This window comes from Zootermopsis nevadensis, unplaced genomic scaffold (genome assembly GCF_977971745.1).
Source record: "Zootermopsis nevadensis isolate Lab colony 2312 unplaced genomic scaffold, Znev_1.0 Znev_ptg000028l, whole genome shotgun sequence".
In the NCBI taxonomy this organism is placed as follows: Eukaryota; Metazoa; Arthropoda; class Insecta; order Blattodea; family Termopsidae; genus Zootermopsis; species Zootermopsis nevadensis.
Window position 1 is genome coordinate 2,306,025 of NW_028259160.1, and position 12,436 is coordinate 2,318,460.

Here is a 12,436-nt window from a genome sequence, read left to right on the forward strand (position 1 = left end):
AGAAAATACTTCAAATGACAAGAACGATAAGAAATCAACTCATAAAGATGTGAATCTTCATATTTCCAAACACACGTTAAACTATGCGACACGAGTAATTCATGTAGTTTTACACACAACCACTGCAAACATCTGGTTACCTTGTCCTACCACACTCCAAGTTTGTCCTTTGTTTTTCATTATTACTAAAATGACAGCCAAATTTGACTGGCTGCATTATGGGTATATTCGTGCTCTTTCATCCCGCTCGGGAAGTTTCTGACAGCATCCCCGACAACCGAGTGAGAGCAGAGGGTGACATCAAAAGGGGAAAGGTTCTGAATGTACCAGAATTAAATCAAAGCAGTGAGATTTTATAACATTAGGTCTACTCAACAGACGCAAAGAGAACATACTAAAAGGTATGCCTACCCTCTGAAAGGGACATGTCCATTTAATTATTCTTTGAAAACATTAAACTAATCCTCAGCTAACAAAGGGGATTTTAAATACAATATTATTATTTAAATGGCAATATTAAATGCGACAATTAGGGTTAATCACATTACACTGCTTTTCTTGAATCGCCCGGATAAATATATTACAATAAAAACTTATTGATGCGACATGTTTCGGTACACTTAAAATGACCATCCTCACGTCTGCGTATAAGGACATTTATTTAGATGCAGAATTACAAGTTTTATCAACAAAATTAAATTTTAAAGTGGATCCATTTACACACAAATATTATACAATTATTAAAATTGGTAAACAATACAAGTCTTTCTATAAATGAACGTTAGTGCTTTATTTAAGATATATATGGGATATTTAGGCATATTAAGCTTATTTGGTATTTTGAGATTGAGAGGCATAGCCTATTACTATGGCTGTGTTCTGGATTTTAGGACCTCTGAAACGTCGGTAAACTTCTACCAGACTATATAGCATTATAACCCAGAAGACAGCCATCTTCGGGCTCTCCGCCGTGAAAACCTAAAATTATATATAGCCTATTATGGTCATTATCTTATTAATAATTTTTTTTTTAGATCCCAAATTTCTGATTCCTCGTCATTCATTACTTTAACAAACTGTGTTAATTTTCTTAAATATCTCTCTGTAATCTTGACAGGTCGTCTGAAAGCAAGAAAGAAATTAACAGACATTTTTGATAATAATAACCTCAAATTTATAAAACGCACGTTGGTCCTATTTTGCGGATAAATAAGGAAAGAAACCAAATAAAACCTAACACTAATTTTGAAACTATTATTTCAGTAACGAAGACTGGAAATGACAACGTACGAAAAAATCGATTCTCCCATTATGCATTTACTTCATGAAATAATATGGATACGAAACTTACCATGTAACTAACTCGTCTGTGATGGGAACTACACTCTCATGCACTTTTTGGGAGGAGGGGTTCGGCAAGGGACCCATCCACTGGCGCCGAAGGCGAACGAGCAGATTATGAATTACGACGTCCGCTACAGGAACTGAAGAGTCCGAGATGGTTACCGAACCCGAAGGTTCATCACCGAATTAACCAAAGCCCTCCACCGGTCCCTGTCCTGGACCAAACAAATCCTATCGCCTTCAACTCCTATTTCCCATAGATCCCGCTTGATATTATCCTCCCATCTACATCTAGGTCTTCTAAGTGGGCGTTTCCCTTCAATTTTCCCGACAAATTCTATAGTGCACACATATAAATTTTTCATCTTTGCCACTGGTCCTATGTGTCAAACCAACGCACACTTCTTAATTTTATAACCTGAATAATATCTGGTAACTTATTCGTGAGTTTGATTTTAATTTGTTACTGTCGTCAAATATTTGCGCTCACAACATTTTGGAAGGGCTTACTCTTTTATTCTATGATACATATGTACCGAAATTATTAATGATAAAGTTCAACAAAGAGCCGACTCATGTGAAGCAGTGCAGAGTGGAAGTGGAGTGTCGCGATACAACTTTGTGGAGGGGTTCTTAAGAGTTTTCGTGCCGCGTCCCACTTCATCATATCTGCGGGCCAGAGACGTGATAAATCAACGAGATCCAGACATTTCTCAATTCCCTAGCCCATATGATTCCAGCGCCACCAAACACACGTGTCACTACACTAAACTACACTCAGCCCTCGTACTGGAAGGATGTGGAAAGGACTGCCAGTCGCTTAAAGCAAGTCACAAAACATGGAGACGAAATTATACATGCAACATGTATAAATAAATAAACATGTATATTAATTTTAGTATTATGGTAAAATCACGGAGGATGAGATGGAAGGGAAATATATGGAGCTTGGAAGCCATAAGAAATTATAGAGAATATTTATCAGAAAATCTTGAATAAAGAGACAATGTGAAAGACCTAGATTTAGATGGTGATGTAATATTATAATGTGTTTTGACGAAATAAGAAAGTGTGGACTAGATTTGTCTAACTCAGTACAGGTATCAGTGGTGGGCCCTTATGAAGACAGAAACGTAGATTTGGGTTTCAAAACAGGCGAGATTTTTTTAAAGCTTTCTAAGTGATTTAGCTTCTCAAAACAGACTCTGGTTTATAAAGATGCTTACTCCTGGGTTCTCTAAAACTCCTCTTTTCTGTGTTCAAGTCTATGCTTCATAGGTTTAAAATAAAGATTATTTCGTAGATTTCTAAAGACGCCGAGGACTGGACTGTCCATTACAAGCCTCCATGGATGTTTCTTGTAAGCCTTCTGATATCCATTGTTGCAGCTGAGGTTACACGAACACAGACGGAAATAGAACATAGTGGAACAGAGAGTAAAGAAAACTTTTCAGAAGAAAAAGAAAATAGATATAAATCCACTCAGAAAAGGAGAGGAAAATATACCAAAAATATGTGTTGTATAGTGACTTGAGTAAGAGATAGGACAATATAACAGAATAAAATATTGTCTACCTTTGTGTTCCGGCTCATACCGCATCCATCAATGTTTCCCTCCAACTTTCCTACCACCATGTTATTCGTAACTAAAAAAAAAATAAATAAAGGAAAGAGTACTGTCTTACTGACAAACTCAAAACAACTTCTATTTACATTCTTTTGTGCTGTCATTTTGATTAATGTTTCAGTCTATCGACGAACCTCATACATAATCATTTATTTAAATATGATTTGTTCTATGATTAAATTTACTTTCAAAGTACAACAGCAACTCAAAATAACCTATCCTATCTGATCCTGAGTTAGTTCCATCCTTGCATCACCCCCATCCCTCCTAGTAGTACACTTATCTCCTTCTTGATCTCACGGGTAAATTCTTCTCCCAAAAATTATCAAAATTTCATATGCATTTCTTTCCTCCTACGCCCAACCTCCTACTTTAACCACCCTGGCGATACCGGGGACCTATATCCTACATACGATGATATTCCTTGCTGTACTATATATTTCATGTCCTAGATCAGTGTTTCCCAAGGTGTGGTACACGTACCAACGGTGGTACGCGTAAGGCTTTCAAGGGGTATGGGATAAAAGTGATATTATTAAAAAAATTTCCAGGATTTTTACCTGCTACCAGATGAACTCTGATACAAGTAAAATTGAATACGTACTTCGAGAAATGCGATCTTACAGGAAAATAAACATACGTGGCAGAATTAATAGGACACTTGAGTTACCCGAACTCAAAACTCCAGTGTCCGAAGACAGTGCGCGACTACTGTGGTTTTCCAAATATTCTTAAAATGGCTTAGAAATGGCGAATTCGTAAACTCACTGGAGTTTCTCTTATCATTCATTTCTTTATGTAAGGTGAACAAAAATAATTCATAATAAACTTCAGGGCGGATTTCGGTTAAATTTGGCAATGAGAGGTCATGTTACTAGACATCGGGAGACTTTAGTATCGGTACTACACGTAATAAAAAAGTATACTTTACATTGAATCAAAACATAACAATACTGAATTATTATTTTTTTTTACCAAGATCGGAAATGTTTTCTTGGACGTCTTCCATTGTCTCAATTATAAGAAAAACCATGTTTCGGAAGCTGCATTCTACTTCGTCCTCGGGGTAAAGAAATCTGTGAATAGCTCAACAAGGGGACCAAACGGACAGACATTCTGTGGTATTTCTTCGTCTTTTGAGCTCAAGATGGAAGCAGAATCCAGCTTCCAAAACACAGTTTTTCTTATAATTGAGACAAGGTCCATATTTTCATAATTAATCCAAGATTTGAAACATGTACTCTTTCGAGTACAATGACGCTCCAAAGGTGTTCTTCACTCCAGATCACGTAGGTCACTGAGCCTTGTAGGATTTTAGGTTTTCACGGGGGTGATTTCGAAGATGGCAGCCTTCTAGGTTGTAGCACCATATAGTCTGGTAGAATCATACCAGATAGCCCTGATGATGGAGGCAGCAAGGACCTCTGAAGCGTCGGTAAACTTCCACCAGACTGTAAGACGCAACAACCCAGAAGACAGACATCTTCTAATGCGTTCCTTCAATGAGACACTTCTGACTGTTGCAAAAGAATGCCACTGGCCATGGGGGTTAGCTACCTCATAGGAAAATCGATAGACAGAAAGATATGAGGTATTTTACGTCAGAACATGAAGAACACAAATTTGGTTCATCGTAAACAATTAGCCATGATATTATTTTTTATTTAGTGTTCTGTCTAACGACAGGTCCATATGAACAGGATCCTTCCATCCTTTTTCTTGGACTGGGACCTGTTCATATACGTTCTTGGCAGATGATCCAGAAGAGGTTTGCCATTGCCTTCTTCTGTGTGTGAATGGAGTAATTGTTGGGATGCCACGGAGGAAAACTCCGTGTTGCCTAGACCACGGCCTTGCCCAACAAAAGTTATAAATTCGTGCACCGCCGGGAATCGAACCCGAGACCCCAGGATTACAAGGCCAGCGTTCTAACCGCTAGACCACCGTGGCGTTTATTTAGCCATGATATATAATATATACCCATCAACATTTATAACCGTTACCTTAAACATTCTTGCATATGGTAAATAGTAACGAAATATAAACAAGTACAAAATCCGAAAAGATGCATCTGGTAAACGTGTGTTCTCATATGGAGAAGTTTTCTGCTCTTGGTACTAATCAAAATCTATCCCCCATGTGGCAACGCAAAGGACTGCCCTGCCTTTGGCATTTGCTTTAGCAAGTGTGAGGAATAATGGACGCGTGTTCAGTATTTTCGAAGGGGTGTGCTCCGCGGGGTGAGGTCAAATTCAGCACAATGGCGTTCGTCATTCCCTCCCTCATCTCCTACCACCACCCCTTCCACTGGCCCCCCACCACCACTTGTTACGTCACGCAACCTCGAACGAAACAGTGGCATTGGAGCAATCCGAACACCAAACTCAATGAGAAGTTACTTCTTAATATCATACAGAATGAACTCAAGCCTGTTCCAATTTCAGTTACTCATTCCATCTACTTCGGTCTTTGTTTATGGTATTCAACCATGTAATTCTATCCCAATACTTTGTCCAGCACTGCCAGTATTTTAAGTACTTTCCCGCTATCTATATTCTAAATGTATGTCTTTAACCTCTATCTACGTTTGTTGTATTTCACTTATGTCTTTGTCTTTTCCTTGTGCAAAATTCACTTCCAGACTTTAGAGTTCTTAGTGCTATCACTTTATACAACTACATTAATGTTTCTTTCATATGTTTGTCTTCAAGTCTCTGCTTAAGGTGCCACAATAATATTTCCTTTCTAATCCAACCTAATCCAAGCTGCTTTATTTCCTTAAAGTTAATTGATTTGGTGTAAAGAAGAACCACATGCAAACTACATTAAAATTCACAACGGGAAAACAAAATAATCACTCGATACGGAAATTAATGTCCATGCAGATTGTTTAGAAACTACTCTACGTCATGATAGATTACTCTTGTTCCTTTACCCACAAACTATGTATTTAATTTCATACCGTTGCATATAACGTCTCTTCTTACAAAGTTTACCACATTCTTTAATTCAAGAGGGAATTTTTGTGATTTTATGGGTATCTTATTCACTTATTATTATTATATTATTATTTAGTGTTCTGTCTGACGACAGGTCCATATGAACAGGATCCTTCCATCCTTTTCTCGGACTGGGACCTGTTCATATACGTTCTTGGCAGATGATCCAGAAGTGGTTTGCCATTGCCTTCTTCTGTGTGTGAATGGAGTAATTGTTGGGATGCCACGGAGGAAAACTCCGTGTTGCCTAGACCACGGCCTTGCCCAACACAAGTTATAAATTCGGGCACCGCCGAAAATCGAACCCGAGACCCCAGGATTACAAGGTCAGCGTTCTAACCGCTAGACCACCGTGGCCTTATTCACTTACATAATACAAACTAGTTTCGATCCTAATATAATAAAACCAACATAAAGTCCAGAGACAATTAGAACTGGATTTTAAGGATTATAATAAAAAAAACAGGCATAATTTCTGATGCTGTATGAAATTGTACGGAAAAGGACCCCTACAAGTGCAAGATGTCAATGTCCTCGCCAGATATCCGCTATTGTGCGAAGTATCTCTGTGTCCTCTAGGGAACAGTGAGTCAGCGCACATAACCAACAATGATAATTATGCTCAGCCGCCTCCAACATGTTGAACCCATCACAAATTGGCCCCCTCCACGTGCACTATCTTCCCCTTTTCGTGAGACACACCTCCACAATAAAGCTGAGTGTTGGGGGGTGACATCGAGGCATCAGGGCTACTGGATTACATGATTATTATAGCATATAAGGGATGTCGAGGGAGTCCCTGAATGACATCATTCCCCACCTATAACATATACACCCCCGCTATTCACCAGGGATTGGCCGGTAACTAACATACGAGTAAGGGGCCCCGTAAGGAGAGAGTCAGACATATATATATATATATATATATATATATATATATATATATATATACGCTCTGTAGTCATGCAATATTTTTGAAAAGGAGAGGAACAGTTGTTGAGAGTGACGGCGGTACTATCAGTGTTAAAAACATTAACAAACTTATGAATTTACTTCAAGGAACAAGGTCCTTCGTCCTTCGTGTTAAACTAACGGTCGTTCAGCGAGTCGAAATATTTTCCGCCTCTCATAGAACCCAAACTTTATTATCATGTTCACCGGAGCTCGAAACTGGGTCCTATCCTGAGCCATATGAACCTAATCCACACCCCATTCCCAAAGTGGTCTCTTTCCGTCAGGTTTTGACTAAAATTTTATATACATTTCTCATCTCCCCCACGTGTGTTGCACATGTACAGGGCTTACAGATGTCCTAAGACTCAGTACACAATAGGCGGAAACATTCTGGCGTGCAAACTTTATTACTAACTTTAACTTTGCATCGTGCTTGTTGTTGACGCCTAATAAGCGCTTCCAATTCGTTTTTGAGCGTACTGAAAGGCATTCTTCTAATGTAATTATGGGGTATAGAGCGCCGCATTCTACAGATACTGAGGACTAATTCTGGTCGGGGACAAAGACCAGTGGCAGATTATGAGCATATCAGCTCCATAAAAGGCGGTTAAGCTCCTGACAACCTCACACAGGATCAGCTTCTGAAGAAGGATTTAACTCCGTGGAGTTGTTATTATTATTATTATTATGATCAATTGTTTAATTGGTCCACAAGCAGCCAAAAACTATTATTATTATTATTATTATATCTCATCTATTCGCCACTTTATGGGGTATGTACTCCCATGTACCCGAGACAGACCTTGCCCCTAAGGTACATAGGGCAGCAGCTATTTCCGGGATACATTTTGTTTTTAATATGTATTACATATATTATATAATTTTATTTTACGACAGCGTCTTTCGAATGATGTATGAAGATCCCAAAATGGCAGTTTTCTGAAGTTCCCTGACGTCGTGTTCGCCCGGGATGTTGGCCAAATATTTCCTGAGTGGCCTGGAGACAGTTCCAGTTGCTCCTATAATTATTGGGATTACTTTTCCTTGAACTTTCCACATTCTCTGTATTTCCATGAGAAGATCCTTGTATTTCAAGATCTTCTCTGCTTCCTTCTTAATCACATTCCTGTCAGTCGGTACTGCTATGCTTTCTGATTATTATGTCTGGTTTATTATTTGGGATGGTTCTATCTGTTCTGATTTGTTGGTTCCACAAAATAGTTATTTGGCTATCTCTTCTAGCTTTACCCCAGCGTTCCTACATATGTTAAAATGTAACTTAGTACAGACACGATCATGTCGTTGTATAATCTGCTCTTTTGCCAGCACGGGGCATCCGGATATAACGTGATCTCTCGTCTCATCAAATTTCTGACATTATTATTATTATTATTATTATGGTACATTTATATATTTAGTTTTGTTTGTTTTTGTATTTGTAATGTATTACTTTTACTATTATTGAAATGAATTTAATTATCACATTATATTTTATCCTGTACTGTTGTTCAGTGCTTGGCTGTTATTGGCCGTATCTGGCTGTTGTTAAGCACTTAAATAATTGAATTGAATTGAATTACTGATCTATTATATATATTTATATATTAGTTTAGTCTGTTTTTTGTATATTTATGTATTATCAGTGTTTACCTATCATTGGCTCCTCGCTGTTGGCAAACACTTCAACAAATGAACTGAATTATTATTGCATCTATTCACCATTATTATCATTATTATGAAATAGTTCAGTGGTAATGAAACTGATGATTCCATCACAGCCAGTTGATAAACCATTACATTCTCAAGAAGGTTTCTGTTCATGAAGTTATTTTTCCTGGTATTATTGTTAAACAGGATGTGGGTGTGTGGAATGGATTCAAATGGCTCAGTAAAGTTATAGTTACGGGTTCTTTCAAACATGATAATGAAATTTCGGGTACCATAAAAGACTGAAAACGTCTTGACCATCTGTCTACAAGATTCTGAAGAAATATTAAATCTATTGAGTCATTATTAATATTATTACTAACATTATTTAAAGCAGTGTTTGGTCGTGAGTTGGATTAAGCTGGCGTAGGATAAGGACCAGTGGTGGGGTCTCGTGAAGACTATTCTGAAAGAGACGAAAAATTTATTGATTATCTGAATGGAAGACGCTAATGCAAAGAGTGAGAAGAGCGAAGAATTTATGTCTGTTTGGTTATGGATACATTTGTGCTCTGTTAGTCATATTGACCACGTCAGTGCCATCTGGGAAAACGAATTATATCATTAATGCTATTTGCTAAATGTCTCATTTAGAAGCGGGGAGAAATTGTAAACTTCCTCTCCCCTTCATTTGTTCGGTGATACAGGTTACATAGCAACTAAAAGTACACGGTCAATGCAAGAGTGTGGTATGTGTGACAGTTTGCATATTCGTTTATTATTATAACTACCCTGCAAGACGGAAGTTTCGTAACTGAACTATAAATTTCAAATTGAAATATGTGTAATATTGAGGCCCAAAGTCGGATTGTAAATTCGTAAACAGGATAACCCCATTTTTATAAGTTTTTCAAAGAAAGTGTTCAAAATTGATAACATATTTGGAGGTAATTTGTCCTATAACATACTTTATCTCTGAAAGTATACAAAGGATTTTTATAAAATTTAGCAAATAAACGAAAAGTTAAATTTATTCCTACGTTTATACATTAGGCCAAGAAGATGTGTACAGGAGTGAATTTTGATTTTAGACCTTCTTAATAAAATACCTACTCCTTTATATACAGAAATCAAAAGGAACTTATCGATTTTAATAAAATGGTCTTTTGTATGGAAAACTGATTGTTACGTCACACAAAACATTTATATTACTGAGTTCTGAACTTCCGACTGAAACACTGTTTTGATATAGTGGAAACTGAACAAAGTAACTTCATCGCCCTGATGATGGAGGCAGTATGACCTCTAAAACGTTGGTGGACATCTACCAGACTGCACGGCGCAACAACCCATATATTCAGACTCACCGTTGTGAAAGCCTCAAATCTTACAAAGGCTGTCATGGAGACGCTTGAAAAAAAGAGAATGTCCTACTCATTCTTGACCTCTGCACTAGACGGGGGTGAGTGGTCAGCGTCACGCCCCGGCCGCACTTTACCCTGGGGAAGGGACCACCGGTATCCATTGGATAAGACGGTCGCTGGGGTCCAGAAGAAAAAGTCTCTACTCCTACTAGGGATGAAATCCCGGTCGTCAAGACCGTAGTTTGAACCTATACTGCCTGAGCTACCCCGGTAAGAATAAAGTTTGTCCCACTATACGCCATGTAGGCGTTTGGGGTGAGTGGAGGTATAGCTCCTCTCTTTCTTGACCTCGGCACTAGATGGGGGTGAGTGGTCAGCATCACGCCCCGGCCGGCTTTACCCCCGGGAAAGGACCCCGGTACCCATTGTAGAGGAGGCTGGGTGGGCCCCAGAGCCGGTCTGGACGCAGAGGCTAAAGGTAAAATCCTCAGCCCCCGTCGGGGATCGAACCCCGGCCGTCCAGCCCGTAGCTAGTCATTATACTGACTGAGCTATCCCGGTTCTGATAATAATTATTAGAAAGCACCAACTATGAGGTTCATGGCTAAATTAGGTTTAAAGCACTTGATTGATTAGCCTGATAAGTCATTCTCGCAAGGAACCGAAGATGTAGCTTTCTCATTGCCGCTTTGAATTCCTGATGATCCTGAAGCAATTCATCACTTCGTAACACTCAGATGGCAGTGGTAGAAATAATTACTAACGTCGCGTGTGGAGCGAACAGCTGGCTAACCGGAAAACACATGGCTCGAGGAGGACGAATAGGAGGCAGGAGAAGAAGGGAAAAAAGAAAACAGGAAGAAGAGAGAGACGAATAGGATAGGGTGGAAGAAACTCACGAGAAAGTGAAAAATGAGAAGTATTAGGCGTATCAGGAAGAGAAATCGGATTACAGAGAAATGGGGAGATAAAGTAAGTGGGATATAAAGACGAAAGCCTAAACAAAAGTAGAATAAGAAAGAGGACGATTAGAAAATCGATCGCGACGTTCACTAAAATTCTGAATAAAATAAAGATGCTTATCCTTATCCGACGCCTAAACAGAAGTTTAAAAAAAAACTAAGCTAAACCAATACAATCCAGCCAAACCTAACCTAAGCGAAACTAACACAACCTATTGTAACATGAAGTGACCTGGCGGTACCTAACCTAACCTAACCAAACCCAGAGCGAAATTAGATCAACGAACAGTTAAAGAAAGCGATTTTCAGGCTGTTAATTAACTACCTTGCTACAAAGGACGAATGCCGTTTATTACATCCAAGAAATGTAAACAGACCGTTTCTTTTTATTCATATTAACATAGTTTCAGTCATAGAATGTTATATATAAAGCAAATAATAGAGGAAGAATTATTTTAATTGGCATTGTGAAGCACCATACTTATTCACAACAGAAGTGACAGATGTCTCTGGCCGAAAATACCAGTTAATTTCAACGAAAGAATTAAAAACTACTGGCGACATCAGATATTTTATATATTTGTCTATTTAGTAATCTGTCTCTGTGCTAATTTAACCAGTATATTCATATTATTATTTTGTTACTTTTTAAACAATATAAACTCATTAAATAATTACAATAACATTTGTTATACGAATTATGTAATATCAGAAACTCAGGCAAAATTAAATGTATACTTTCCCTTCAGAATAACTACAAAACATGAGGAGACATAAGATAGAAAGTGGGAAGATTCTACGTGTGGCATAACCTAAACTGCTGGAATAATGTGTGACTGTTACAGTTTCGCAACGCAATGTAAGGTTAAGTATGTTGTCACAACAACAGACAAGTAGACAGACAACCCGCGGGTATTTTACAATGACATTTTACAAAAATAATGTCTTCACGTATAACTCCATCTGTCTAGAGCTTTTCAACTCCCAGACCATCGTCTTGGCACAGAACCTTGGATCTCAGCCGATTTTAACCTTTGCTTATCTCCATATAATAGAGAAAACTTTGTATCAAAAGAGCAAAACGTGCGTCAGGTTTATAATATGTTGTAAGCAACGTTTCCAAATTTATTTCCGACCTCACTTTCAGTACGTACTGGTCAAACGAGACTCCGACGACTGAGAAGAGGCGACATAACTGTTACACTTGTTGTAGAAGACATGCGTTATTTTAGCCCGGAAGGCCAAATAATGGCGGTGTAGCCATTAAACTAACGTCACTAGCAACTTCGTATTGATTTAACCATAAGTAAATTGTGCGGTAAAAACACTATGTACATAAATAAACAGAAAGATGGTGGCATGACTAATCTCATAGTTATCCTGTAGAAACACAGCAGATTTCATTACTATAGCCAGCCAGGAAGTTCTTTAACCCTTTTAAAAGCCCAACTGAAAATACATATCTCACCTGCTTCAACTGTTATTAATTTTCATTTCATTTTTACGGAGTTCGAATGATCTCATTGTTAAACTACGGAC

General features: G+C 38.2%; 1 long non-coding RNA gene across 1 annotated transcript in view; it reads right to left on the minus strand.

The window, feature by feature from the left end:
* Positions 1-12,436, minus strand: part of LOC147872316 (uncharacterized) — a 109,616-nt gene that overhangs the window by 4,214 nt on the left and 92,966 nt on the right. The gene's annotated exons all lie outside the window — the stretch shown is intronic.